We start from the raw sequence: 24,102 nt of genomic DNA, 5'->3' as shown, positions 1-24,102 counted from the left end.
GAAAGTTGCATGGCTTGTTTTATTTTTCTTGAGATATTGACGAAAAGTACCGAAACAACCAAAGTCTGCCAGGGGCGTAGCTAGACCATTTCGGCGTGCATCGCTAGGGGGCTCTGGATGCATTCCCCGCCCCCACCCAGTAAATTTTCAATCCTCGGAAATGCTAATTCCGGCCATTTCCGAGATAAAGTTTCAATAATTTAACCATTGAAATGACCTGTATTTTAAGCATTTTAAGTAAAACAGTACGGATTTTAGCAAAACGCAAGACCGCCAGCTCCATGTGCAGCCAAACATATGTTATTCACCGGCCAAGGGTCGTACTTAATACGGAGCACACAGTTTTCCCCAATACGTACAAACCTAGGCAAGTGAATAACATTTTTTCCGCAAGAAAACAGGGCCTTGGTCTTACAACAAATCCGTTCGGGTTTATGGACAAAATGGAAAAATACCGCCCGATGCCGGAACCAATCAGATTGCACGATTTACAGAATTCCGCCTCTCACGCACTTAGAAAAAAATATAAGGATGTTTATCATATTGTTTACAGGCAATCACTGTCCTTAGCATTTGTAAAATTAAAGCCCAAGATTAATTTGTTATTTTATTTCATTTATATATTTATATGGCTCCGTCATAAACCTCATCAACAAGAAAGATTCAATACGCAAAAAATTGAAACAGAGAGCATCCATTCTCCTAAAAGAAAAGTTAAGGACTCTGCGTTCTGAAATCAAACGCAGACTTCGCAAATGTAGGGTCTGGGAGGCGTTTGTTGAGGATACGGAATCAAACTTTAAGTCGGCGAACCCGAATCGTTTTTAGTTCTGAAAGTGAAATCGAAACACAAAAACATCCCTGAAACGATTACCATGGCAACCAGTGACAACTCAACAGTTAAGGCCTCCACACCAAGTGAAGTTGCGGAGTTATTCAACCAGTATTTTGCATCAATCAGTTCGATTGCCCAGGGAATCCCAGCGCCTGAAAGGGAGAATGATCAGCCACAAAACTCAAATCCGTTCTTGACTGATGTATCTCTCCCAGTATCTCAAGTTGAACTAATCCTTCGCAATCTTAATACCAGCAAAGCTACTGATCCTGATATACCTGCCAAAATTCTAAAAGAAACAGCTGACGCGATAGCACCCTTGCTTACTGAATTGTTCAACAAATCGCTGAGGTTGGGCTATCTGCCGGAGGACTGGAACTGGCTAGCGAACATCGTCCCTGTTTTCAAAATGGACAACAAAGAACAAGCGGAAAACTACGGACCGATCTCGCTACTTTCTATTGTTTCTAAAGTTATGGAAAGGTACATATTCAATAGTATCAGGGACCATGTTTTCCATCTTTTCAGCGCATGTCAGCATGGTTTCTTAGCTGAACGGTCATGTGTAACGCAGCTTGTTGAAGTTCTAGACCAAATTGGCGCAAAGCTGGATAGGGGAGGACAGATAGATATAATCTATCTGGGCATGTCAAAAGCATTTGACAAAGTAAACCAAGCAAAACTCCTAAGGAAGCTACGTCAGTATGGTTTTGAGGGAAATCTGCTATCATATGCATGGCTAGAATCGTACCGCCACAATCGATCCCAGCGAGTAACTACATTGGGTGCAACATCGAGCCCTTTACCAGTGTCATCAGGGGTCCCACAGGGTTCGATACAGGGCCCCATGTTGTTCCTTCTTTATGTGAACTCTCTGCCAGATGCAGTTAGATCAAGCCAGATTGCTACCTTCGCCGATGATACAAAAGTTTTCAAAAGAGATCACATCAAAGCGCGATGAAGAACAAAGAGAGGATTTATCTGACCTGCATCACGTGGTCAGATTCTGCTAGCGTTAACTTAAACTACAGCAAATACAAAGCGCAGCGCATCACTAGGAAACTTAATCCCCTCATCTTCGACCTATCATATGACCGGCTCTCAGCTTGAAGTCGTCTCGGCCGAGACGGGTCTCGGTGTTTACATCGTCAGGATACCCTCACGTGGAACAAGCAAGTCAATGAGCAATGCGCTGAGGCCAGTAGGCTCTTGGGATATGTAAGGAGATATACCAGACTCGTCAAAAGCATTACGGTAAGACGCTCGGCATACCTAACACTAGTAAGATCTCTCCTTGGCTATGCCACGCAAGTCTGGTCTCCGCAGTCTAAAGACTTGATTCTGAAGCTCGAGCGTGTCCAGAGGCGCGCTACAAAGTATATTCTGGACCTTTCATTTATTTGTGACCAAACATATAGGGACACGGATAACGAAACTTAACTTATTACCAATCTTTTATAGGCACGAGTTCTTAGACATGATTTTCTTTTTCAAAGTTGTAACCGGCGTTGTCCAGTAAAGTTAGTCCTTCTGTTCTCCCTCAAGTCTTAGTCAGTCGCACTACCAGATCTAACAGCAACCGTAATGTTACTCACTGTATTTCAAAGAAATTAAATACTGTGACTTTTCAGAGATTTTTTTTAATAGAACCATTAGAATCTGGAATATCTTAGCAAATGACCTCCAACTTTCATTTTTTTATTTTTTTTATTTTTTTTATTGAAAACATTACTTACAAATACAAAATAAAGCATGCTAACTTACGAGATAAATATATACAAGGTAAGTTACAAGATAACGTTTAAAGCTTACCCTGGTTACATGCTGACTTTCAGATACTAACACATACACACATTTACATATAAATACACACTGCACGTGAAGTTTGAAACCAAAATTATTTAAAAGTCTTTACACAGCATTCTTCACGAACAGAGGAACACGTGCATACAAATTACATAGGGGCCCAGGATTTAACAAATTGTTCTAATTTATTATTTGCTACTGCTAATGTTCGCATAACAGAGATTTTGTTTTTCAGGCGTAAAAGAAAGCTTTCAAAGTTTAAAATGTCATTGCAAACACTAGTGCTAAAAATGTGGTACTTGGCAATAACGAAGGCGTAATTGAGCGCTGACCAGTTGTTTGATTTTTGGTGCCAACCATACAGAATGACACTTTCAGAGAGTTTTATGCGTTCTTGGTATGTTTTGTGCCACCATCGCGTAAAGAGGTTCCAAAACGTGTAGGAAATGTTACAGGTAAACAGCATGTGCAACAATGATTGACTTTCGTAGCTGCATAGCGGGCAACTGTCACTGTCCTTTATACCAGCACGAAACAAACTGGACTACGTAGGTAGGATGTTATGAATAATTTCGAATTGAAAGATTATAAGCTTTGGTTCATGCAAGATTCGGAAGGGGAGCATATAGACGTTTTGGATGTTTTCTTTGGTGAAGCCGTAATTTAAAATTTTACTCTCACCGGTTGGAATCAAATAGGATTTGCTAAGTAAAATCGAATATGCAATTTTAGTAGACGGAAGTGAGAGAGATTGTACCTTTGAAGAGACTGTGTTGCGGAGTTTTACTTTCCATATCTTTGGGATGGCTTGCAGTATACCGTAAAATGTAGTGAAGGGAACTTCAAGGTTAAGTTTTGCTTTGAGCTCAGTTAGTGATAGAAAATTTAAGTCTTCAGCTAGTAAATCTTTGATACAAATAATTCCTTTATTGACCCAGGATTTGTAGAAAATTGGTTTTCCATCTACTAGGATGTCACGATTATTCCAGATTATTTGCTTCTCCGCTGATACTTCATGGTTTGTTACAAGTTTAAAGCTTTGCCAGTAACTCAAGATAGTACCTCCAACTTTCATGCAACCTTCAGATCAGTCAATTTAAATCCATCTTATACAAGTCTAGTATTATGTGGACGCCTTAAAATATAACTACGACCCAGAGGACCCAAGAATCCTTTTATCTATTTATTTTTTTTAAATATTTTTAAACTCTGGCACCACTGCAATTGGCTTATCGCTATTGTGCTATACCTGTCTAATTTAGCGTTTATTATACTTTTTCGTTTGTTATACCTTTTTCTTTTTTTTCTGTATCACTTGTAATAGGCGAAGCAAATAAAATAAAATAAATTAAAAAATAAATATTTTTTTCGGTTTGTTGAAGCGTACGCATGTGCGTATGTGTTTATATGGCCTGGGTAAAGAATAGTAAAGAATGGCAAAAAGTTGAGCAAACAAGGGAGAGTGCCGGTAGAGGTAGAGTGCCGGACTACCGTGCGGGAGGTCGCGGGTTCAAACCCCGGCCGGACCAACACCGTCTCAGGGTCTTTAAATAACTGAGGAGAAAGTGCTGCCTTTGCTCTGACATATGCAAAATGGTTAGACTTTCTAGTCTTCTCGGATAAGGACGATAAACCGTAGGCCCCGTCTCACAAACCTTGTTTGTAAATAACTCTGTGGGACGTTAAAGAACCCACTCACTGTTCGCAAAGAGTAGGGGACGTAGTCCCCGGTTTTGGTTGTCTGGTCTTTGTGCGTATATTCCGTATATCCGGGTCCGCAGTAATTGGCCTTAGCTGTTGCGGTATCCCTGTTCATGTCTATTGGACAAAAGTTTATAAATCAATAAGGATTTTATACATTTGCCACGGATCTAAAACGCAAAAGCGATTTCTTGGTAAGTAGAGTTATGAAGTCTACTGGGATTGGCCGCTTTCTTACATGAGATGATAAGATTTGGAAACAGTTGGACTGATTTCACAAATCAATGACAAATATTACGGATTTTTCCGACGTTCCGTTCCGAACGAGAAAAGATGAATATCGAAAATTTAGAAATTTTATGATCTATGAGGAATCGGGGAAACACAGTAAAAACATCGCCTAAAATATTTAACGTTGAAGTACGACGTTGTGGAAAAACCACAGGATACCGATCTAGAGGGGTTAGTTTCTAAAACTGTAGTGCTGTTTGGGGAATGAAAATAATATTTGGTTTTACCAACTGAGTTGATACGCTAATTTGAAGGGGAATTTCTAAGAGTGGGCCACAATAGGGCACTCTGTGGTGGTGGGAGGGGGGTCACAATCGGCCCCAAGAGTCGCGCTCCTGAGTCGAAGTTTAATTTGTAACTGAATACGAGGCTTTTCGCCTGGAAAGGGATGAAAACAGGAGCCAATGAGCTCCATAACAGTACAGTCTTTTCATTTGACACGGAGGGTTTACGGAATTATAAACCGACATGTTTAGCTCTTAAAATGCAAACGTTGAAGAGCGTCGCAGTTTTTTGAAACGGTTAACACTGGCTTTCCCGCCAAATGACCAGCCGCGGTTCGCCCTTTCCCGCCAATGACGCCCGGCGACAATGCCATAGGCCAATCATAGAACAGAATCTTACACCACGTGATAAAAAATCACGTGGGTTGAATGTAATGTTGGCGCCGTCTTCCCCAAAAAAGTTCATTCAGCTGCAGAAGGAAGACAAACAAGCCACGGCTTTGTAGGAGGAGAAAGAAAAAGTTTTTGGCGATAAATATGCCTGCTTCTCCTGCACGTCTTTGTAAAAAGACCTACTTTAAGGCAGCTCAAAGACCACTCAGCAGGAAAAAAGGTAAGTGTTTATTTTTCACACATTAGTTAAGCTTAACTTTGCACCCCACTCCGCGCCGAAGTTTGCACAATTTACCATCAGTTGTCAAAAATTCGTGTCTCTGGTAATTGTAATTGTTGTTTTTTGTAAATTATCTGGAGTATAACAAATTATCTTTCTCGTAACTAAAATTTAATTATCTTTTCTCTTGCAGCAGAGTTTTTCTGTCGAAGCAAGAAAATTTGACAAGATTGAAACAACTTATGTCGGCGAACACGTGTGGCCTTGAAACACTGAGCTTCTTTTTCAAGTTGGCGGAATTCAAACAAGAGGTAATTATTGTTCTTCTGCTTCCAAACTTTTTGTTAATATTTTAAGGGTTTTTTTATTCAAGTTTCAAAGATAAAAATTCTGCAAGACTTCCTCGAGCTGTTTTTTTCCATAACTCATTGTTATGGCGTACGCGCGCGATGATTTCTTTAGTAAACAGTATTACAAAAAAGTGTGAATTAAAGGCAGACAATGCTTCTGTTGAACTATTATTTTAATAAAAGATAAATTCACTTACAAGAAACAAAGTAGTAAAGAATGATACCAAGAATTTTTTCGCAAAATTTTTCGCTCTTGAAAAGGATAAAATTTTTCGCAAAGGTACTGCAAAATTTCGCCAGTTGTCGCGGGAAACACGGTTCACACAATAATACATTTTTGCGAATAAAACGTTTGTACATGTGTGTTAAATGTTTGCGACTTTTCCTCTGTTTAAGAACGTACAAAATGTTTCTTTCGAAAACGCCGAAGCACGGAACTAGATTTAAGCGTACTTGCGAAAATGTCACATTTTTGTTTTGATTTCTTGTTTTAATTTTTTGGCGGGAAACATACTTATGTTAAATGAATGTTGATTTAATTAATAGAAACATTGTTTAGGCCAAAACCTGATCGTTTAGGTTTGTTTTTGTAATTAATACGTAGACCTCGTACGTATTAGGTGTAGGGTTTTGCACTTTACTGGTGAATTTTTACTGTGTATAAATAAAGTTACCAATCAAACAAAACCTTTCCTTGGGGGGGGGGGGGGGGGAGAGGGGAGGGTGAAAAGAATAAGCTTCCGTGCCTTTAAATACGACGTACAATGATCTTATTTCTTTTTAATGATTACACTAATAGAAGAGGGTTGTTTTACAGTCTGCTTTGCAAAATTTGTGCTCTTTAGAATAAATGTGGTTTTTCTAAGAAATGCTAAAGATCTTTCAAATTCTGTATTTCCATTTTCTCTACCATTGGGGAAGGTTTTGTTAAATGTTATTCTCTTATTTTCAGCTGTCTTCGATTTCCTTGGCAACAGATCATCCCCTCAACCACCTCTGACAGATCTGCAAGAACCAACTGCTAATTCCACCACACCATCAATGATGTCTGACATCCAGACTGAGATTCACAGCATGCCCACTTCATTCAGAACAGACTACAAATCAGCGAATCAGCTCCACCTTAGCAAGCCATGGAAGCTGGTCAGTCAAATCTGGGTGGGAATGGGGGGTTAAAATAAGAGCTCTGGATGAACCTTACAAAGCACACGATACACAGATGATTGGCTATTCGGCTTAACTTAATTGTAGCTAGATTAGATAGTTGGGCCCCAAGGGTTGGGATGGCTTCCTCCCCTTTAGGCTCCCATGTGGGTTCCTTTGCAGGTTGTTCGGCCATCGAATGGAATTCGGATTTGCTATTCGACTTTTCTTCCACCGATCTTTCGAGTTTTTTCGGTTTTTCTGCAAGATCAAGATGTCTTCACTCAGTGGCTTCACTTTGAATATTCTTCCAAGGCTCTTCATCGTGGATGCTTTTCTCCTGCTTAGTTGCGCATAAGTTTTCTAAATACAACACTTCACTTGACAGTTTGTTAGCACTGGATTAAGTGAAGCGACATTTCGTAAGGTTCAACCAGACATTACAACTTTATATTCAGATTTAATTTAGCAACTGGAGCTTATGTCCATTCAACTTCTGAAAGGAGACCAGTTTTGGCAACTCCTTACAGGTTTAATGGTCTTTCTGGTTACAGGCAATTAAGAATTTAGTTGATAAGGACTAAGCTAAGCACATAATATTGGGCATAAAGGGACAAACAATGCACACACCCTAGATCAGAGTAGAGTAAATAGTTAGTATTATGGGCTGTTTCAACTACCATTGATAATACTATTATTGCATCAAAGAATTTATCAATTTAATCATTTACTGTGCAAGTTATCAGCATAATGAACAACTGTCAGACTAATTAACACTTATTTCTCTCTGATCCAATTCAAAATTATCAGTGCACTGATGTCAGATAAAATATTTATCCAATTGTCTGTTGTCACTTAAATTATCTGATGTTGCCAATCAAACTTATCAGCCATGGAAAGTTGTAAGATTAAACAATTACATGCAATAATTTTTGCCTGTTGTTGCTGACACTTATAAAAAAAAACTGGCCAGCTGCCAGATGAAAGATTTCCAAATTATTGTCTGTTGCAAACAAAATCATCATCATCAATCATCAGGAAGTATCTACCACTATTGATTCAACAAATAATACCAAAATGTGAATTTAATATAAATTAAGAACTTTTTGGCAATGTTGGTTGGAACAGCTATCAGTTTGTTGTGATTATATAAGTCCAGCTGGACCTGGTAGTTCAAAGCACAATAAGTGAACTTTGATTCTAGTTTTAATTTATAAGTAATTGCTTAAGATTTTTACCAAAAAAATTGAGGCCTTTTCTTTACCTAAAACTAAAACTTAGCTTTCTAAAAAAAGAGCAAGATATTGTGCTTTGAACAACTGGTCCCTGGGTTCCATGGAGACATGAGATATGAAGAAGCATAACAGCGTGACAGCATTCCAATATCAGGTATGTGGAGTTTTCTTGTTTTCCGGCGATTCAAAGTCCGGCTTTCGAAAACGATCGGCTTCATCTTCGGTCCAAATTTGACAATCAATTTAATTTAGAAGCTTGGTATTGACAATGAATAATTCATTGTTATAGCAAGCAGCTGGCAAACCTTGATTGTGTCTGGGGGACCCTGAGTGTTTCAGCTGAAGTGTCAAGTTTTACAGACACAGAAACACTCTTGGTTTCACTGGATGCTAAATCTTTAGCGTAGGAGCGCACCCCATGGCAGACCTACCAAGGTTCCATATGTAGATTAATTAATTCTACAAACTCTGTAACTTAAGAATAAAAGTGAATAAAACTCTGAAAACTGCATTGCTGTCAGTGCATCTTTATTCTAAAACAAACTGGTACAGTAGTATTGACTAAACAATTGAATACTAACGAAATAAAAGTTTCCATTTCAGGGTCATCCAAATAAGACATTTTTTTTCTTCCACAAAAGTACATCTACATCTTATCTTTATTAACTCTGTAAAAATTCTGATTTAAGATATCACACCAACTACTAAAACAAAAAATCTGTACACATGAAATACTAAACACAATACCTTAAAACTAACAATTCTGTTTCAGGATATGCGCAAAAATTCCAAAGGAAGAAGTTTGCTTATCCAAACTGTTGTAACTAAGTTGCATTTTCTTACAATAAAAGAATTATGACAAAACTGCTGTCAGTGTCTCGACCTCAGCTCTTTATTCTGCAAGCTGGGTGCAAAAATTAAAACACATCAATACTAACAATTCTTTTTCAGGAAATCTAGAGAATATAGAGAAAGTGTGTTTAATTGAGCTGTTGTAATTGCATTGCATTTACTCACAATAAAAGAAACAAAAAAGAGTTGTTAGTGTCATCTCTAAACAGTACTTACCAAAAAATTTATTTTCAGCTAAGGCCGTAATACACTTGTAAACATTTAAGGCTATATAAGTACACAGCAAGTTTTGATTACATTGAAGTCCTACAGATACTGACTGCCTCTACATATTGGATACGTAACAGCTTGGATGAAAGTTTTCTCATATATGATTATGAAGGTAAGCAATGCAATTTCTTTATTTCAGATTCTATTCTTACCTGTATGGTGCTTTTAGTTTGCAGTTTAATCCTACTTAGCTTCCCCATAGAAGTGCAAAAAAGCATATCTCCGGATCATGTAGCACTTGAAGGGTAAGTAAAACTTACACCAAAATTTAAAGTGATTAGCAGTCACCTGAAATGTGCAATCACATTGACATAAAACCAATTGACATACAATGGAAACTTGGATTTCTCCAAATTAATGGTGATTATAGCTGTCAGTGAACACACAAATCAATGCATGTTCTCCAAATTAATGCTAATTATCTGTCACTAAACATTTGGATTCAAACTACAAACATGCAGTGGAATCAACTGTGTCAAATGGTGATGATCTGTCACTCAAACAGAAAGTGTGAAATCAATTAACTTGACTTGCTCCAAATTAGCTGCTGCTTGAAGTGTTGAATAAATCAAAATGACCTGTTCAATTAAATAATGGTGATCAGCTGTTATGTACCCAACAAATTGAATGAATTAACACAACAGACTCCAAATTAATGATGAAATGCTGTCACTATATAAATATATAATGACATGTGGAATCAACATTTGTCTTGTCTTGCTCCAAATTAATGTTGGGAATGGACAGGTGAAATGATTTAGCTCAACTTGCTCCTAATTAATGGTGGTTAACTCTTACTCAACAGGAAGAATCAAATTGTCTCGAGTTGACTTGCTCCAAATTAATGGATAATAGTTTTCACTCAACAAGTCGAATCAAATATGCGATGGACTGTTAATCAAAACCTCTAAAATAAGTGACAATAATTTATTAATACAATCACAACATGCTTCCAAATTACTATCATTAATGCAATGTCAGTCAAGCTGCTGATCCAATATGAAACAATTATTCTTTACTGTTACTCCAAATTACTGCGATGGGTTGTCAGCCAAGCTACTGAATTAACTGTTTACTGTTCATTCCAAATTATACTGCATTGGATTGTGAGACATCAGCAACTGATTTAATATTGCTTCTGTTATTCCAAATTTAACTGTCATTAATATGATGTCAGTCAAGTTGCTGATCCAATTGTTTACTGCTATTCCAAGTTACTGCAACAGATTGTTAGCCAAGCTACTGATTTAATTGTTTACTGTTCATTCCAAATTACTGCAATGGATTGTGAGACAAGCAGCTGATTTACAGTGCGACGCGCCTTACCGTGGCCACCCAACAAACTTTTTTTGTTGTGATTGTTTACTGTTATTCCAAATTACTGTGACAGACTGTCAGTCAAGCTGCTGATTTAATTGTCTACTGTTGTTCCAAATTACTGTGATGGACAGTCAGCCAAACTGCTGATTTCATTGTTTACTGTCAAAAAGTGAAGATGGAAGAATCAGTGATAGAAGTGATGATTCAGCACAGCTACACACATCGCATACTTAGAGGAACACAGATGGGAGCTAACAACAGGCTGGCTACTTGATTGAGGTCTCCTGTAATGCAGTCAATGGACAACTTGAGAAAATTTGGATCCACATATTCGTGAGAAACAAGCACGAATTTCCCCAATGACACCCTGCATGTTTGAGCTTTGTAGATTTGCCTTCCCTTTGATCACAGTTTAAGATGTTGACGCTTAAAGGATGTCTTAATAAATATTGCTGGAGAGGCAGCTGACACAGTCAAAGGACTGGGTTACTCAGAGGCAGCGAATGAGACAGCCAAAGTGCGACTATGGAGAAAGTAAATTGGAGGAAGTGGAAGGCAGGTACAGGGTCACCATGAAGAGTTCAAGAAGGTTAATATGGTACATCAAGATGGTGCTATTGGCTCTAAAGCAGTTTGCCAATGTGGTGGTCTTCCTGAAAGAGAACAATAAATAAAAGATGGAACCTTGAACACTATCATACTCAAGAAAATACCAGAAAGATTCTTAACCTCAGTACTGTAGGTGGATAAAGGAAAACTAAGAGGAAGATCTAGTCACTCAAGAAGCTAAACGATTGAGTAGAAGAAGAAGCAGAATATCAGGTGCAAGTTTGGAGAATGTCTGAGTGTCTCTGTAAAGTTTGGATGTCTTGCTTTGCTGCTCCATTCTAGTAACCGTCCCTATGCTAATATTGTCCACCTCACTTCACCTTGCAATTGCATACTGATAACTAAAGAGTGATCCATGAGACCTGGACACTACATCTCCCCCATTTCTTCTTAAAGCAGCTCAAAGTCCTTTATAGATGGTGTCCCATGTAGAAGTTTGGGCTCAAAGAGATCTTCTGGGTTCCACTGGTGTGGTGTTAGGATCATTGTTTACTTCTTATGCAATGCTGTCCCTTGTCCCAGGACATTCTCCTATTCTGCTCGGGATCTGGCAGTTCAACTCCATTCTAACTCCATATGGCTTTGTGGAATCTTGTCCTCCTGGCCGCTTCTCTTCTTTAAACTTACGTATTTTGCAATGAGAGGATTTCGCGATCACCATCATCATGCTTCCCTTTACACCAATAACTGTATACTGGGTTGGGGATCATATGCCGGAGTTGACATGTTGCACTTGCTCTGTTTCAAAAGAGCATGGTCCCCAATTCTAATTGAGCTGCATTGGGTGTGCCTCTGCTCATCTCCGTAAGCTTTCATCTGCTTCTTTCTTGTCTCCTCCCATTCTTAGATTGGGTCATGGCGTTCGGTTTCCTGGAAAATCTTTCCAGGCAATTTTCTATTTATCTCTCTGCCAAACATCAGCTTGTCCATTAGCTCTCTCCTGTCATGGGATGGGGTGCAGCTCAATAGTTTTGAAATGTCCTTTGAACCTCTTGTCTAAAAACTCCCCCCTAAAGCTTAGGAATTCTTGCGCTCTTCTTTAATGTTGCATGAATCTTTTGATGTCACCATTTGCCTCAGCCCACCTAGTCAACCTAAAAGACAATGATCGCCAACTGGATTTAGAAGACAGAACCTTGTACACTACCATACTCAAGAAAATACCAGAAAAGATGCTACCTCAGTATTGTAGGTGGATAAAGATCAAGTCACTCAAAAAGCTAAAAGATTGGGTGGAAGAAGAAGCTGAATATCAGGTGCAAGTTCCGAATATGTCTCTGTAAAGTTCCATGTCTTGCTTTGCTGCTCCGTTCTAGTAATCGTCTTTTATGCTAATATTGGCCATGTCACTTCACCTTGCAATTGGATACTGATAACTAAAGAGTGGTCCATGATAGATAGTCTCCAACTGTCTTTTGAAGCTCTTGTTTAAAAACTCTCCCTTCAAGCTTAGGATTCTTGCACTGTTCTTTTATATTGTTCTTTTATACTGTTCTTTTGGTTTTGACATAACCATTTGCCTCAGCCCACCAGGGAGTCACTTTCTGATGCATGAATCCTTGTTGCTGGGCATACTTTGCAAACTTTGTACCATTAATAATTATTGGATCAGCCCATTATCAGACTTGACCTTCTCTGGAATTTCATATGTATGGAAAGCATATCTAAACTCAGGAATGACAGCCTCTGCAGAGGTCAAGGTTACAAATTCTACGACAGGATACCTTGCATATTGGGCCCAGAACACCTTTAACTCAACGCCATGACTTTAATTGGGAAAGGTCCCGCAAAATCTGCACTGACTTTCTGCCAAAGTCCTTTTGGTAAAACCGTCATTTGCAGTGGTTCTCTTGTATGACAATAATTTTGGTTGTAGCCAACCAACCAAATGTGGGCATGTTTTAGTACAAACGATCCCTTGGTGTCCCTCATGGGCAATTTTCATCATAGTTGCAAGCCACATATCCCAGTGATCTTAAAAATGGAAACACAAGATTCCTCGTAAACTGCGTTCTCAACAGAGTGACACAATGTGCATCAATGAAGATCTAACAGAACGGAACTTGGTGTACAAGGTCAAAAGAAACAAGTCATTGTTAACATCACCAGTGATCAACAAGTGAAGTTTAGGCTGGAGAGCATTGATGGCAAAGCGATTCAAACAAATAAAGTGAAGACATCACAGAAGATTTGTGGAGAAATGGAAGCTTTCAACTAGGTAAAATATAAAATACAAGTGGTCTCATCTGAATGAAACCCTTTTGTTTTCCACGACAAGCTAGAAGAAGAACGATGAATGTCCTCCTTGGAGCAGATTATAATCCTGAATTGATGACTTCAATCATAGACTGCAAGCATTCTCTTTCTTCTCCTAAGTTCTGTAGTGTGCAAAAGCAAGTGATGGACCCTCTAATTTGCATTAATTTTACCATCAACTTTGCGCATGTTATCTGAGGAAAAATTAGTACGACTTCTCTCAGTCTACTATCATCAAAGAAGTAGCCGGAAAAGTAAACAAATCAAGTGCAAGACTCTACCCACTAGGATGGACGATTATCAGACAGACTGATAAAGATGACACAAGCAGTGATTACCACACCTTTACCTTTGTATGCAGAAGAAATTTCCTTACAAGAAGAAGACATTACCTTCTTGGAGCTGCTGAAAGCCATTTTGAATGGTGATCTCTCAGTGGCTCGTTCACGTGCAGCACTGTACGATGTAAATGAGAAGGCTGGGAAACTTGAAGTCCCATTTTGGTGTCATTTGAGGAGAGCACTTCAAAACTCTTGCTAGAATCTGCCTGAAACTCAAGCACATGCTTACCTGCCTTACCTATACCAAGAAGGATGATGTGCGGTCCTCCAGGGCAACTCATTCTTGGAGAAGTTCATTTATTGAGACAGTCAGGCCTTCGTTGGAAACAAAGTTGAATTCAAATCTGGCGCCATTTTTGCAGCAGACAAACTGTTTCACTGGAATGTCATGACAAACTCACAGTCAAACCTAGGCATGAGTTCAAAAATTTTCCAGACCGGGGAAATCCATGTGAAACCTTTGGCTTACAACAAAGTACATACACCCCCACCTGGGTAAGTGCAGTTTTGTACCAGCCAGTTGTGCATGGCGTAACGGCAAGAAATGTCTCTTGAGAATGTGAATTGAATTTTTTATTATTACTAATTTTTTTATATGAATTGACTATTCTTGAACTAATTCACAATTTTCCAACTCATAAATCTTGTACAGGGTGTCCAGACTATATCCTGGCTGGGTGACTTAATTCTCCAAAAAACCTTGAATTTGGTTGTTTTACATTGCTGTTTTGCAAAGAATGGTAAAAATTAATTAAATAAATGTACCAAAGTTTTTAGTGCATCTATTGAGTACCATTGTTATGCTCGTTGAAACTTTTACTTTTTGGCGATTTTGCTAAAAGATTCATTTTCTCTTTTGCATGGACATCATTCCTACTGATCCAGTCACCCTAGCTGGATAGTTTGAACAACTTGAACAAGATTTATGAGTTGGAAAATCACGAATTAGTTCAAGTAACGTCAATTCATATAATAATAATTAATAATAAATATTAAAAATAGTAAATATTAAAATTAAAATATAAAATATTAAATGATAAATATTAAATAATAAACATTAAAAAATTAATAGCTGTTTACACCATGCATGGCTAGCTGGTACAGAACTGCATTTACCCAGGAGGGGGTGTGTTAACTTGATGCAAGCCAAAGGTTTCACATGATTCACCTGGTCAGGCAAATTTTAGTACTCGTGCCTAGGTTTGACAGTGAGTTTGTCATGATATTCCAACGACACAGCTTGGTCGTGGCAAAAATGGTGGCGCCGAATTTGAAGTCAACCTTGTTTTCAACAAACGCTTGTGTCTCAATAAATGAACTTCTCCGAGAATAAGTTGCTCAGGAAGGACCACACATCATCTTTCTTGGTACATGGTAAGGCAGGTAAGTGTGTGCTTGAGTTTCAAGTGGATTTTAGCAAGATTTTCGTAATGCTATTCTCAAATGACCGGTCGAATTGGACTTTGAGTTTTCCAACCGTCTCATTTGCATAGTACAGTGCTGCATGTGGATCAGCTTCTGAGAGATAAACCACTCAAAACAGCTTTTGGGAGCTCTGAGAAGCCATGAAAACACAGCAAAACACACCAGGATCCAGTTCGAATGCTATACAAACCCTTATTATTACCCTTTGGTGACCTGTGGTGACATATTAAGTGTTTATGAATACAAGGTACCAGTTTGCACTGCAGGTATTAATGAAAGAGCTCTGTGTTGAGAGCTGATTGAAGTTGAGCTAGGTGTGGAAACTTGGGATGGTGGTTAGGATTGTTCTTCCCATGAGTAACTCAACTGCTGAGTATCCACATGTTTGTGGTTGGAACTGTATGTATTTTCACTCCCTTTTTCTTTCTTGAGGAGTGATTTGGTGGTTTTCTCTGCTTGTTCTACTTCACCATTTGATTGAGCGAAATGAGGCTGTTTGTGGCCCATTTTGTCATGCCTGTCCTCCTCTAGAATTCCATGTCTTGTAAAGATTTCCCTCAACACTCTGAAAACTTCTGAAGATTGGTTATTTTCTGCATTATACCTCTGCAAAGCAAGAGAAGTATAAGTCTGCTACTATTTGACAGCTGAGCTGTGGTTTTCAAGCTCAAAAAAATCAGCTGTGACTGTTTGCCATGTATGTACTGGAGATTAGGTCTCAGAATAAGCAGTTCCACCCTCTGCTGTAGGTGTTTGGCTCAGACCTTGCAATTGTCTACCATGTCTTGTACTTGAAGACTAAAACCTGGCCTCCAAACAGAATACTCTGCAGGTAATCTTGGTTATTCCTCATTATGCCCCTCGTCAATCTTCTCAAGGACTTGCAACCTCAAACATGTTTCTTGACGACTTCAACAATACTCCATGGACTATGTTGAGACCGTCTCCTCTCTCTGACCATTATATGGCTTTATGCTATTGTGAAGATGATGGAACATTTATCACCAGCCTTCTGTAAAGCAATAATTATTCTTAATTTCTTCCACATAAGGTCTTCAATTGTCCTGGGATTCTCTAATTTCAACAAATTTAACATCTGACAAATAGGTACAGAGTCATATGCTAACAAGATAGATCTTCACTTCTGCTTCAGGAATCACACTTGTCTTGTCAGGATTGTTTATATAATTATGCATTCTGGACAGTGAAAGAAAAAAAATGACAGTGGACAGAGAAGAATAAAGGTGGAAAAAAGAATAAAAGAGGATAAGAAGAATAACAGAGGACACAGAACAATGACACAGGACAGAGAAGAATAACAGAGGACACAGAAGAATAACACATACAGGACACAGAGGAAGAACAAAGAATGCAGAAAAACAACACAGGACACAGAAGAATAACACAGGACACAGAAGAACAACACAGGACACAGAAGAACAACACAGGACACAGAAGAATAACACAGGACACAAAAGAATAACACCGGACACAGAAGAACAACACAGGACACCTAGAACAATAACACAAGACACAGAAGAATAACACAGGACACCTAGAAGAATAACACATGACACAGAAGAACAACACAGGACGCCGAAGAATAACACAGGACACAAAAGAATAACACAGGACACAGAAGAACATAACACAGGACACAGATGAATAACACAGGACACAAAAGAACAACGCAGGACCCAGAAGAACAACACAGGACAAAGAAGAATAACACAGAACACAGAAGAACAACACAGGACACAGAAAAAAACACCGGACACAGAAGAATAACACAGGACACAGAAGAATAACACAGAACGCAGAAGAACAACACAGGACACAGAAGAATAACACAGGACACAGAAGAACAAGAAAGGACACAGAAGAATAACACCGGACACAGAAGAACAATACAGGACACCTAGGAAAATAACACAGGACACAGAAGAATAACACAGGACACCTAGAAGAATAACACAGGACACAGAAGAACAATACAGGACACAGAAAAATAACACAGGACACAGAAGAACAACACAGGATACTGAAGAATAACACAGGACACAGAAGAACAACACAGGAAACAGAAGAATAACACAGAAAACCTAGAAGAAAAACACAGGACACAGAAGAATAACACAACACACAGAAGATAACACAGGACACCTAGAAGAATAACACAGGGCACAGAAGAACAACACAGGACACAGAAGAATAACACAGGACACAGAAGAACAACACAGGATACAGAAGAATAACACAGGACACAGAAGAATAACACAGGACACACAAGAATAACACAGGACACAGCAGAATTACACAGGACACAGAAGTACAACACAGGATACAGAAGAATAACACAGGACACAAGAATTACACAGGACACCGACGAATAACACAGGACACAGAAAAACAACACAGGGGACAGAAGGACAACACTGAGGACACAGAAGAACAACACAGGACACAGAACAACAACACATGTCACAGAAGAATAACACAGGACACAGAAGAACAACACAGAACACAGACGAATAACACAGGACACAGAAGAATAACACAGGACACAGAAGAATTACACAGGACACAGAAGTACAACACAGGGCACAGAAGAATAACACAGCTAGGACACAGAAGAACAACACAGGACACAGATGAATAACACAGGACACAAGAATTACACAGGACACAGACGAATAAACAGGACACAGAAGAACAACACAGGAGACAGAAGAACAACACAGGACAGAGAAGAATAACACAGGATACAGACGAACAACACAAGATACAGAAGAATAACACAGGACACAGAAGAACAACACAGGACACCTAGAAAAATAACACAGGACACCTAGAAGAACAACACAGGACACCTAGCAGAATAACACAGGACACCTAGAAGAATAACACAGGACACAGAAGGACAACACAGGACACAGAAGAACAACACAGGACACAGAAGGACAACACAGGACACAGAAGGACAACACAGGACACAGAAGAACAACACAGCCCACCTAGAAGAATAACACAGGACACAGAAGGACAACACAGGACACAGAAGAACAACACAGCCCACCTAGAAGAATAACACAGGACACAGAAGAATAACACAGGACACAGAAGAATAACAAAGAACACCTAGAAGAATAACACAGGACACTGAAGGATAACACAGGACACAAAGGAACACAGGACACAGAAGAATAACACAGGACACAGAAGGACAACACAGGACACAGAAGAACAACACAGGATACAGAAGATTATAACACAGGACAGAGAAGATAACACAGGACACCTAGAAGAATAACACAGGACACAGAAGAACAACACAGGACACAGAAGAATAACACAGGACACACAAGAACAACACAGGATACAGAAGAATAACACAGGACACAGAAGAATAACAAAGAACACCTAGAAGAATAACACAGGACACAAAAGGACAACATAGGACACAGATTAGAACCACACAGGACAGAGAAGAACAACACAGCACACCTAGAAGAATAACACATGACAGAGAAGAACAACACAGGATACAGAAGATTATAACACAGGACACAGAAGAAGAACACAGGACACAGAAGAACAACGCAGGACACCGTAGATCAACATAGGGCACAGGAGAATAACACAGGACACAAGAACATAACACAGGACACAAGAATAACACAAGACACAGAAGAAGAATACAGGACACAGAAGAACAACACAGCTGGACACAGAAGAACAACACAGGGCACAGAAGAACAACACAGGACACAGAAGAATACAGTGGTACAGTGGGCATAGTATAAGAGCAGTGGACAGAGAGGACACAGGAAGTATTAAGTGTATTAAATTACTGTACCTTAAGACTGTCAGTTAATTTAATCATGAATTTGCTTATTGTTGCTTCAAATTACTGTGAGTGTTAGAGTGTGAAGCAAACTGCTGATGAATGACATTGAAATTGATAAATTTGTTCATTCACAAATGTACAAAAACACTTATTAAACACTAATGCACTCTAGAGATTTTTTTGCATTTAAGGTTTACCAAGATGCCCTGGATGCTACACATAGAAAACGGATCCACTTCCTGAGGTCCATTTAAGCAGTCAAAGTTCCTTCTTCCAGCTGCTGATCACTCCCACAGCTTGAAGTACCCTTGTCCTGAGGATGACCTGAAAGGGATTTAAAGCCTGGTTCAATCCAACTGTGTATACTATTAACAGCACTAGTGTCTGTTAGAGGAACAGAGGTGAGTAATTTTAGTTAGTTTGTTGGCATTCTGTTCTTGAATCTTCTATCCTTAATTTCTCCTCACCATAAAAGACTGTTGGAGTTGTTGACTATGCTTTAAATGTCTTATCATGACTGGTTTTCTAAAGGCACTCTACCATCTCAACATTTCTACATCAAGTAACATGAGATCAAAACTGTCAAAGAAATAATTACGCTTCCAAGACTTGCCAGTCTAAACAAGGTTTAATTCAAAATCTCAGATTAAAGACAAACAGTGGAAGAAAATGAAAAACAAAACTTGCAAACACTGCAAGGTTATAACTTGAAAAAGAACCATTCATCCTCAGTTGTATGTGTAACTTGTCGCACTTTTTCACCTGGCCAAACAAATCAAATGTAAACCTTTAAGTGGCACCTGACTAGTGTGGTTTGTCATACATGTAGTTATTTCAGGTGCCCTTCTACCAACTTTTTTGTAGAAATCAATATTGTTTAATTGTAATTTCTTCCTATTCTGGGTACAAATAAATTGTTGTTGCTGTCAATAAATTAAATGAAAATAATTAATAGTAACTGTAAGTAATAAATTAATGAAAGCTGCTTAAAATAGTCCTTACAATTTCTGTTGTTTTATTTCAGTAACAGATGAGATATCCTGCTTAACATCAAGTTTGTTCTTTGTTTCATCACAGGTGGCCAAGCATCATGACACCGGGATCTGCCTGAAGTAACAGTAAGGTATGGAAAACCCTACTATTGTAAAGTTGCAGAGTAACTTAATAAAATTATATAAATTAAACATTCAAAAGGCCTTATGATTTCTTTAGGTCAGAATACAGTAGTGCAGAAACCAACAAAATGTGGACCTGATGCATAGTAACCATATCAACAATCTGACATGTTGCCATTAATGATATGTGGTGATCAAGGAGAAATGTCTGAAAGCATTTTCAACAACTGAAATGTTTCAGTTTGTTTAGAATAAATCACTTTATTACAAACTGGATCATTGTATGATGCAATCCCAGGGATTTGATTGGCTTAGTAGCTTTGATTGGCTCAGTTCTTAGTGGAATAATTGAGCCATTAATACCAAGCCCAAGAAATAGCAACAACTGATTATTAATGTCTTCTTGTTTGTTCTTGCAAAGCCAAACCAGCAAGATCTGGACAAATTTCTAGGCACTTGTTGGATATGAGATGATTATAGCCATCTCGGCGCTACCAACCTCATTTATGTAAATGCTCAATACATGGAATAATTATTAACTTATGTTTTTGGTTTTCGTTTTACTGTTCATGTTTCTGTCAGGAGTGACTCTTTCAAACTGCAGCAAATTAGTACCAACATGGAGACCTACCACCTACAAAACCCACAGACACAGCCCAGATGGAGAGCTAGGGAATCTTCAAATTGAAATTACCTTCAAGACTAATTTAGATAAATCATACAAGTTTGTACACTGTAATTAGTAAAAGGTGAGGTGTTGCAGTGGTTAGCAAGCATGCAAGACTTTAGATCAGGAGTTCTCTGCATCAAACCTTGGTCTTTGCCCTTGTAATGTGTAATTTCAGACAAGAAACACTTCCTCCATATTGTCCCTCTCCACTCATGAGTATAGATGGGGCCATGTTTGAACTGTTTGGGAGAACTTAACAAAAGTTTTTAGGGTTTTATTGTCACCAATGAACTTGAATCCCTCCAAGGGGAGGGGAGTAGTAATGATCACATGCATTCTATGCAACAGAAATCCACAATTTTTGCCCACCCTGGTGAGCTGTGGCCCCATGAAGTACAAGATTGGAACAGACTTTACCTTTGCATTTAAATTAACTTCACAATTCCAGTACACATTTGCAGCAAATTGGCAAAGATTCACCTAGAAAATGATTCAAAATTATTCACTGACAATGTATTTTCCTGTCGCTCAAGGAAGTGTGGGACCATGAACAACTTAAGAACATGAGGTCATAATTTAATTGCCCCTACAGCTAGGATTGCATTCATGAGGTCATGTAAAGATAAGTTAATAGATATTTTATTCATGATACCCCTGGAATAGTCCCAGCATTTCCTTGAGCTCACACAGGTTCTTACATGTTCAAAGTGATGGGGAAAAGATTTCAAGAACTTCAACACCATCATATTTAGTAGGTCTCTTCATTCAAGTCTGTTTCATTAGTGTCAATCAGGAGCCTTGTGGTCCATCAGGCTTGTATTTGGTTTTGGTTTTCCAAGTAAGAACATTATTGCACCTCCCCCACCCCCTGGATGGGAGTGATTGTCCTTCACAGGATTACCCCCAGCATTTTGTTAGCTGTCCCTGCCATCTCAAATGAACCCATTTTGTACACCTGAGTGGAGTGAGAGAATGTAGAGTAAATGCCTTGTCTGAGGATACCACACAAATATGACTGCAACCAGAACTTGAGCTATTGACCTGCAGATCAAAAGTCCAGTATGCTGACCACTCACCTACAGCACCATTATATCTTAAAGGGTGTAGTAAAAGAAGCAACCCAAATCAATCACACCCTGGATTGTCAGTTTCCTACATGCTTTCATACCAGAATTTTGGATGATGGCATAAGAAAACTGGTATGTCAGGGTAACCGGTATGAAGTCAAGGAATCACTAGAAATAATAGAACAACAACAGGCATGGTAACTATAGACTTTTGTCTCTCATTGTTGGATCCGCTTGAAGATACATAAAATTATGAATAATACTATTATTCACTGAAAAATAGTAATGTTTTAAAACAGCTTGACTTGGAACATCTGAATTCTTTCTGATAATATTAATGCTAAGCTCAAGCTCTAACAACAAGCAATAACCTACTAATGCAAGAAGGGATACAGAAGTTTCAAGTGATGAGCTGAGAATTTTTCTTTTTCTAGTATGACAGACAGAGGTAAATGGAAAATGTAATTTGTGATAATTAGTATTGACATAAATTAATATAATTTTTGTTGACATGGAACAGAGAACTGTGTGTAGTAGCAAAGGCTCATAAATTATTTGCACGTTTGCAAAAAGAGACAGTTTGGGAAACTAATTGTGACATTCTATAGTCAGCCTTACCACTGACGCAGCTTCATATTAAGTTTTTATTTTTTGCCTTGGTTTTGTGTAAATATTGTTCTTTCAATTTATCTTTCAATTTGACATTTAGATTATAACCTTAAAACCCCAGAGGTAGCACCATAGCACTGGTCGGGGTTACACGGTCCCTATTTTTCCCACTCAGTGGTTTTTAGGGTTTACGTGTCCGGCTGTGGTGCATGTAGGATATCAATGCATTTTAAAATATCCATTTTGAGTGTGCTCGGTTGCGTATTGATTAGGCGAAATTCACTGAATGTAACCTTTAGACTTAGTATTAAACATCGTTAAATAAATGTAACATTGGCAGATCTCTAATGGTTTGATTTATTGGTTTGTGTATTTGAATTTGTTCAACCTTAATATCAGGGTCTCTTCCTTCATCTCAGATCAGTCACAAAAAGGGGAAAGGGGAAAGAGAAATGCTCAGAATAAGATGTTTTGGACTCTATAACAAAGGGGATATTTTACATGTACAGTGTTTTGAAACTCACGATTTTGTTTTGAGGGAGCAATAGACCCTTCTCCAAAATGGTGGTAACAGATTTGAATGAGTTAAAATTGAACTGAATGAAAAACTGATACCAGCACTGGAAAGAGCACCTTTACTTTAGTAGCCTTGCAAAGTTTCAGCGTATTAGGTGTTATATCAGCCTAGGAAATGTAAGATAACATTTGACAAATTAACAGACGTTTGTATGACTGGGGGCATGACGTCCAGTCATACAAACATCTGTCAATTTTTCATTTTTCAACTTACATTTTCGAGCTGATATTACACCTGATATGCTGAAACTTTGCAGGGTTACTATAGTAAAAGTGCTCTTTCTAGTGCTGGTATACGTTTTTAATTTTAAGATATTTGTAGACTACAAGCAGTCTTTTTCTGGTTAGTCGAGGGGGTGCGCTCACAGTGCAGCGAGACTGGAGCGAGGAGAAATAAACGAGAACCAGAAAGGGACTGCTTGCAGTCTAACTTATTTGAATTAATATTTTCGGCCGCCATTTTGGAGAAGGGTCTATTTGCAAGTTTTTCCTTGGAGGGACAAAATATTAATATTTTCATTTGCATATAAAACATAAGCCTACTTTTAAAATTAACAAACGTAATATTTACTTGAAATGAAGTAGTGTTTTAAAACCCAAGGCCTGACCTTCATCTTCCCCCTTCTTCGGGCGTCATTTCGGGCCAATTTGATCACAGTGGCGGTTGGGGCTTGGGGAGAGCTCGGCGGTAGGGATGGGGGTCGGGAGGGGAGGTGAGTTAATTTTCGAGATTTTCTGGGGGGATGTATCCCGAAAATTTTTATTTTGTGTGGGTTGACGATCCTGCAACAGTTGGAACGCTAGTAAAAACTACTTTTACATTTGGAGTGCCAGTTCTACAAGAGTCAGCAACTTCAAATCATTAGGGGGTGAAAAAAAACCTCCTTCTATTGAAGGGTTAAATACTACTGAAGTTGACCAAAAAGTTAAAATGTGTAGGAATGGAA

The 24,102-nt window shown here is 38.6% G+C and overlaps 1 long non-coding RNA gene across 5 annotated transcripts; it reads left to right on the top strand.

Moving 5' to 3' along the window:
- The first annotated feature begins 5,324 nt into the window (after positions 1–5,324).
- On the top strand, positions 5,325–22,920 carry LOC146458070 (uncharacterized). 5 transcript variants are annotated; one of them, XR_014858311.1, is made up of 6 exons: positions 5,325–5,470; positions 5,667–5,781; positions 6,773–15,856; positions 19,293–19,519; positions 20,196–20,241; positions 20,816–22,920. It is a non-coding gene; the product is annotated as an uncharacterized LOC146458070 (long non-coding RNA). The 5 variants fall into 5 exon arrangements; XR_014858307.1 differs by having other exon boundaries at positions 5,664–5,781; XR_014858308.1 differs by having other exon boundaries at positions 5,664–5,781; positions 20,143–20,241.
- Positions 22,921–24,102: the final 1,182 nt, after the last annotated feature.

This window comes from Pavona decussata, unplaced genomic scaffold, assembly GCF_977016875.1.
Source record: "Pavona decussata unplaced genomic scaffold, jaPavDecu1.1 SCAFFOLD_234, whole genome shotgun sequence".
In the NCBI taxonomy this organism is placed as follows: domain Eukaryota; kingdom Metazoa; phylum Cnidaria; class Anthozoa; order Scleractinia; family Agariciidae; genus Pavona; species Pavona decussata.
This window is presented reverse-complemented; position numbering and strand designations above follow the sequence as displayed.